Source organism: Pelophylax lessonae (genome assembly GCF_965119305.1).
Source record: "Pelophylax lessonae genome assembly, chromosome: 1".
Classification (NCBI taxonomy): domain Eukaryota; kingdom Metazoa; phylum Chordata; class Amphibia; order Anura; family Ranidae; genus Pelophylax; species Pelophylax lessonae.
Genome location: NC_138768.1, coordinates 711540373 through 711547349, shown reverse-complemented (window position 1 = coordinate 711547349; position 6977 = coordinate 711540373). Strand labels below are relative to the sequence as shown.

General features: G+C 37.5%; 1 protein-coding gene across 21 annotated transcripts in view; it reads right to left on the bottom strand.

Moving 5' to 3' along the window:
* Positions 1-6775, bottom strand: part of TENM3 (teneurin transmembrane protein 3) — a 1577510-nt gene extending 1570735 nt beyond the window's left edge. For 8 of the 21 annotated variants that reach the window (XM_082244034.1, XM_082244038.1, XM_082244036.1 and 5 more), the window contains exon 1: positions 6246-6774. The gene's annotated coding sequence lies outside the window, so the exon portion shown is untranslated. Of the gene's footprint in view, positions 1-6245 lie in introns of all 21 variants that reach the window. The other 13 variants (XM_082244020.1, XM_082244021.1, XM_082244023.1 and 10 more) reach the window with 6 other exon arrangements.
* Positions 6776-6977: the final 202 nt, after the last annotated feature.

The following is a 6977-nucleotide window of genomic DNA, read 5'->3' as shown; positions in this document are numbered from 1 at the left end:
CATGTAATAGGAAAACAAGTACCATCTATTCAAATAAAATAAAACACTTTATTTTTAAATATATATATATATATATATATATATATATATATATATATATATATATATATATATATGTATATTACCCTTAAAGTTGTTTTCTACAACTTTTGTTTAAAGCTGCGTATAAAGATTCGTATTATGAATTTTAATAGCAGTATTTATTAAATTCAGTATTTTAGCATAATATTCTGCTTAGGAGCCTCCACAGGACCAATATTATAGTGTTTTAGTGGGCAAAAGAGAGGCAGATGCAAGTTAAAAGCCTAAATGAAATACTGCACAGTGAGTTCATAGAGGTAAAGAACACACAAAGTATCATTTTATTGTTCTACTAAAAAGGACAGTCCAAGATGACATTTGCTTCTAGCATATGATAAGTTCAGTTCATAGATATTAAAAATCTTTTAGTAAACATGGTGCTTTCAGTCTGCTGTGAAATAATGCAAGGCGATTACTGCTACCCACATATAGTAAGAGTGCTTGATCAAACCATCTTCTGATTTGGTTTTCTTTTGCTCTATTTTGGCAATCAAAAGAGATATTCTTATCCCCAAGCCAAAACTACCAATTGACTTTGAACCATAATAATGGCTTGGGTACATGGCTAGATTCAAAGTATCACACACTTCATATTGTAATTTGTAGCCTTAATAAAAGAATAACACTATATTTCCTACTGCCAGTATTGTCTAGACCACTGGTACACTCACAGGTGTAAACACAAAACATTAGCTACAACACCAAAGGCCACAATATTTGAACCACTTTTAAGGATGTCATACTCCAAAATAATGATAACATGCCAACTAGCCTCATGCTTGGAAATATGGGCATAAAAAAGTAATCCAGATTCACATTAGTAGGTTGAACAAAAGGTATTTTTGACCTCGTTTGAAAGGGTTGGGGCAAACAGTCAAGGGGAAAAAAAATAGAAAAGTAAACAGAAAACCTATGCACAAGTAATGGACGCACTTCTCCATAAAGTATGCATACGTGTCATCATTCATAGGTTTATAGCTAATAAACATGTTAAGACTTAAACAAAGGAATATGAGAGCAAAGTAACAATCTACGAAGGAACCAATGAACGATCAGTTGAAAAGCAAAGTGTCTCAGCTCCCACCTAATAAGATAGAGATTTGAATGCCTTTGTCTGAAAGTGCAGTTTTTCTTTAAGTATGTGGCATTGACTAAACATGCAAGATTTCCATAATAGCAGTGTATTACTGCCTATTGATAGTGAATGGGAGGACCTATACGACTGGTCACTATGACCCTAAACAGGGCTCAATATTTAATGTATACAAGCAAGCTAAAAGCAGTAAAAAGGGAGTAGGGACTTCATTGCATTGCATTGCAATAGCATTACTTCAATAAAAGAGAGCAGAGAGCAGAGATCACGCACTTAGTCTATTATCATTAAAAACAATACTGAATATTATCCACTCATTCTTAGAAAATATTTACACTGCAATAGCATACTTTTATGAATAGATAATAGTATTGGACCCATGGTCACACATGTTGAGAAGGGTTTTAGAAATGTTTGTCAATCAGTCTGAATAGTTTATATAAAAAATATTAATTACATTACTTCCCCGTATATTTTTTAAACTGATATCCTAAAATAAACCTTTATCTCTTGTGGTTTATTATATTTCTAAATGCTTAGGTCATTGAAGGGATTTGTTGATAATACTTATGACAACATTTGTCTTTCCTCTCAAAACTTTAAACATTAATAACACCATTAATAAGATAACTATGCACATTCAGAGGTGAAATAGGGGAATATTGCCTTTCCCAGGATGCTTCCTATGTGTGACAAATCAAAGTCTCCCAGAAATGCAATTAGGTTCTGAAGCTTCCACAGAGAGCCTGAGAAGCCATAACGCTTATTTTCAAACAAATGGCATTTTCAAGATCGAGAAATATTGCTATCAATCACAAAGCAAGTTAATTCTCTATAATAAGGCAGGTTTGGATGCAGCCTGATCCATTGTGGAATGCTTGTATCTAAATTGATTACAAAGGCACTGGAAATGTATGCAGCCCTCCAAACCACTTCTATGCATTGTAACATTAATCTCAATTGTAAACAGAGCTTCATAATGCCTGCTATGAAAAAGTAGGAAATAAGTCAGACTTTATCAGGTGGATCAATTAATCATTTTTTTTAAATATCAAGTGTATATTTTTTAAAGTGAAGCATGTTAACAAACAATTGATTGGAAGCTGCGTGTTTTAACTGCTTATCTCTTGATAGGTCATACAAGGAAAGAGTAAAGTTTGGAACTACAGTAGAAAAATAACTCAGCTTGGCATATAAATAGCAACACATTTATACAATTATGTAATCAATACGGTATAATAAAGTTATGAAAGCACATTCTCTACAATTAAAGTGGCTAAACATCGCTAACTTTATTAAAAGTGAAAAATAAAATACAGCATGAAATGTGACTTTGACAAAGATACCATCCTTCTGACTGAAGTGTGTAGCTAAGAATGTATGTGAGTGTTCCTTAGGAAAATAATTCATTTCATGCCATAAGCAAGAGATTAAATCTAGTTCTATTTTTAATGTAAAAAGCCATTATTTTACACAAAGTTTTTTTTTTGCTATTGTCATGCATGAAATGACGGTGATCATTCATTTCCAATTGATAGTTAAAGACAAATATATCTGAAACATATCTATTGAAAAATGAAGATTGTTCACACAATATATCACACAGTAAAGAAAAAAAAAAAGCTTTAGGCTTCTATGAATAAAATGCGTGAACCTTTCGGTACTTTCTTTCTTTTCTGACAAACGTGTGTTATTGAAACTTACAGTGTGAGCTTGACTCCTGGTCTCTGTATGATGCTTCCTAAGTTATTACTATGAGACATAATTACTCTGGCTCAGTGGGGCTTAGCAGAAGCACTAGCCTCAACTGGCTAAATGGATTAGATGTGTTAGGCAAAGTTTTCCTTTTCTGTGAAAGCAACTATAAGAAAAAGCACTTGATAGAAAAAGTAAAACTTATTTAAAAAAAAAAAAAAAAGTTTTGTGTTTTACAAAGGTTGTACTTAGTTATCTTATTGATGTGTTTAAAATCTACGTCTCGTATATTCCAGTCCTTCAAATGTCACTCTTAAATATAATTGAGTTCCTCACTCTTTAAATTTAGTGAAGTAGTGACCAATCATGCAAAGGCCTAACCCATTTGCACAGCCCTGGAGACTCTGTTTATTTATTTTATTGAAGTTTATTCATTCCATATAAATTTAAGCCAAAGAGTAACCCTGCTGGCATTAATCATGCAGTAAATAGAAATAAAAAGGGAAGTCTCAGCAGTTTGCAATATGAAAAAGACCAGCAGTTTTAGAATTATGAAACAAATACATATGAACCACATGAAATGAAATGAAGTGAGGGCTCTTTTATACACAGTCTTGCTGTCTTATTTAACCAGATGGTGGAAAGAACAGTGGTGTACAGCAACCAATAACAACCAATCAGATTACGCTTTTCACCAGTTTAGAGCAGACAGCACAATGATACATGGTCTCTAATTGGTTGCTTTAGGATACTACTCCCTACTGTCTTAGCAAAGGACCCATGAGTTTTCAGATAAAAAAAAAAGTTAGGATCTGACGTTCACTAACCAAAGAGATGTAGTATAAGATATAATACATTTCAAAGCTAGATGATAGATAACTTCTGCTTTGATGGGGTTCATAAAAGCAAGTGTACTCTAGTAATATCTCTACAAGCTAGGTTGAGGCACGTTCACTTTTACTCATGTTGTGGAGGTTTGAAAACTTTCATTAATGTAATCAAAAATAGTTCTTTTCAGAAGCAATAAGAATAACGCGTTTAGAGTGACTTATAACATTTTAATGCAAAAGCTCTGGCAAAGCTCATTTCAGCTACTGTACCATTAAGCTCTACTTTTCTAGTGGCCATTAAGGCACAAAAAGGAGCTCAAACAGAGAGCTTGAGAAATATTTTAATAAAGATATAAGGGGGCAGCTTGAATTGCCATTAAGTTCCATTAACTTGTGCGTTACGGGATTGCTTTTCTATAAAATGGTAATTAGATTGTCAGTAAGATTTCTATTCTACAATTGACTCTTTACCTGATTTATGGTAGTATTTTACTGAATTAGTGAGCGCTGACAAACTGCAATAACACTTTGAAAAAAAGTTATCAAGCCTGTTTTATGACTTCAGACTAAACTACAGAACACACCAAGCAGAACTAGAACCATATTCCCATGCCAAGAATAAAAGACCACCCACTGAATTCTTTGAATGTTTCCAAATCTCTGGCATATGCTACAAGTGCAAGTTAGAACAGAGACTGAGATCCACAGCTTTACAGGATGTCACTGTAGTCATTATAGTGGGACAGCTGGCATTAGCACTGGTTACTTACTAGTCTAGTCTTCAAGGAGTGAGTTTAAGGTCAAGTGCAGGATGGGATGACTGCAGCAGGCATCAGGTCATGTGAAATGACCTAGAAGCAGATGTAACAGTGAAAAAGTGGCCTTGGGTTATTTTTTAGTTTTCAAACTGAATGTTAAAAGTCCTTTTAGAGCACAGAGGCTCAGATCCTCAGCGTTACAGGGATGTTACTATAGTCATTATCATGGGACAGATGGCATTAGCACTGGTCACTTACACTAGACTAGGCTTCAAGGAGCAAGTGTTTAAGGTCAAGTGAGATTTGGATGACTGCAGCTTGCCAAGGTCATGTGAATTGACATAGAAGCAGACATGATAAGGAAAAGTGGCCTTGGGTTATTTTTTAGTTCTCGAACTGATGTTAAAAATGTCCTTTAAGAACACAGGGGCTCAGAGCCACAGCATTTCAGGGATGGCACTGTAGTCATTATCATGGAAAATGTAGCATTAGAATTGGTCATTTACACTAGTATGGGCATAAAGTAATCAAGAAGTACCTTTTATGGTCCTGCACATGACTGTAGCTTGCATCAGGTCATATGTAATGGCCTAGAAGCAGACAAAATAGGAAACACTGGCCTTGGATTATTTTCTAGCTCTCAAACTAGATGTTAAGGTCTCTTTAGAACACTGAATGCATGTGTTTTTACTATAGCTTAGTAGTAGCATTTTCTCCTGTCCATCATCGGTGACGCTAAGTGGTGGAGGACTATGTATAATAATACACAGAGGATGGAGTACTGATTGTTGTCCTGCCCATGTGACCGGTCTAATAGTATAGCTGTATACATCACATTTGTAACAGAGCTGGCAGGTTAAGTCTGGCTGTATTAACACCGCATGTGCCTGAGACTGATTGATTTGTTCCCTTGTTCCGGAACAAAACCAAGTAAGACTTCCCTCTCCCACACCAACCTTCCTACTAGTGCTGTGTTGACAAAATAGTAGTTCTTTCTAAATCAGCGCTCTTTTACTGCAATTAACAGAAATCAAGCAGCGATGTCAGGGCTGCTTGCACAATAAAATCCCCCTTTGTCCTACATAGAAGGAAATGAACTTTCTGGCAAGAAAGCAGCAGCTGTGGTGATATTGACACATCTCTTCCCAGCAGGGTTAAGGTCGGGATGATCACATGCTGACATCCACTCCTTGCAGGCTCTTATTGACTAGAAAACCAGTTAGTCCCTAGTTTAACCCCTTCTTAGTTGTTACAGGCACAAGCTCTGATCATGTCCCACAGACCTGTGGATTAATATGAACACAGCTTTCTTTCTGAGCCTCACATGCTGCTTGCGAAGGGAGATTTGCTGAGTGTTAGTGTGTTAATCCTCCAGCATTGCACTATTAGGATGAGGACAGGTTGCTGAGTACCCATCAGGCACAATGAGGAGGCTACAGGTTTCTATTTCTTCGTAAGAACTCCAAAACAGAAGGACCGCTCTCCCTCCTTTCTGTCTACAGAGACGGGTCATTTGGCATGGTTCCTGCCCTTTGCTTTGCAAATGTCAGAAAGATCAATGGCACCATCTGTCCCTACAATCCACCCCTGAACGCAGAGGAAGAACTTAGAGAGGGATGCTTTCTGCTAGCACCCAAGATGATGACAGGTGCTCAATGCTCTGTACTGTAAGCAGTAAACATGCCAATGACAGCAATGGTATATAAAAAAAAAAAAAAGAAAATCAGAGGATGAGTCAATCATTCATCATAAAGACTGTACACTTCAAAAACTAAAGCACTGACTTACCTGCTACTATTGCACTTTTTGCAGGTTACTCTCCTGGGATCCAAACCTGGAAAACATAACGCAAGTTGTCGGTGTGCAGCGGAAGGTCAGTACAAACGAGGGGTCGAATAGAGGGGGGCAACTTGTGCTCAGTTCCAGGCAGCCACCTATCCTGTAGCAATGATGCCAGCAGCTTAGTCCACACTTGTTTCTTGGTCCTGTGAGTTTCTTCTTCAACTGTGGATCACACACACCCCCTTGTGCAGACCCTGCGCACTATCTCCCTAGGTCATATGTTGCCAGGCACACTGGGCGATGCAGCAGAGTAACCGGGACAAGTTGTCCAGGCTGGGAGCAGCTCCAGCAGCCACTGCCAGGCACACACGTGAAGCAGCTGCTGCTTTTGCCTCTACCCAGGAGCCTACCACGCTCCTCCCCAGCACAGAGCAAGGGGGGAGAGCATCGTCCTCTAAACACCGCAGCCACCAGCCTGCATATTTATAATCTTCCTCCGTTGCTCAGCAGGAAGGCTACTTTCGTACGTCCTTATCAAAGAGGGGAGGAAAAATGTGTGCCTATATACATCTTTTTTTTTTTAAAAAAAGGACGCCTGCTTTTATTTGTGCTGCTGTTTGCAGGATTTCCCTACGGCTTGCCAATCCTTTCTCACTCCCCCTGTCTATCTCTGCTAATGCAAAGTACCGATGCTCCCATGCTGTGTCCAATCAGTGCATCTACTACTAGTGCAATGAT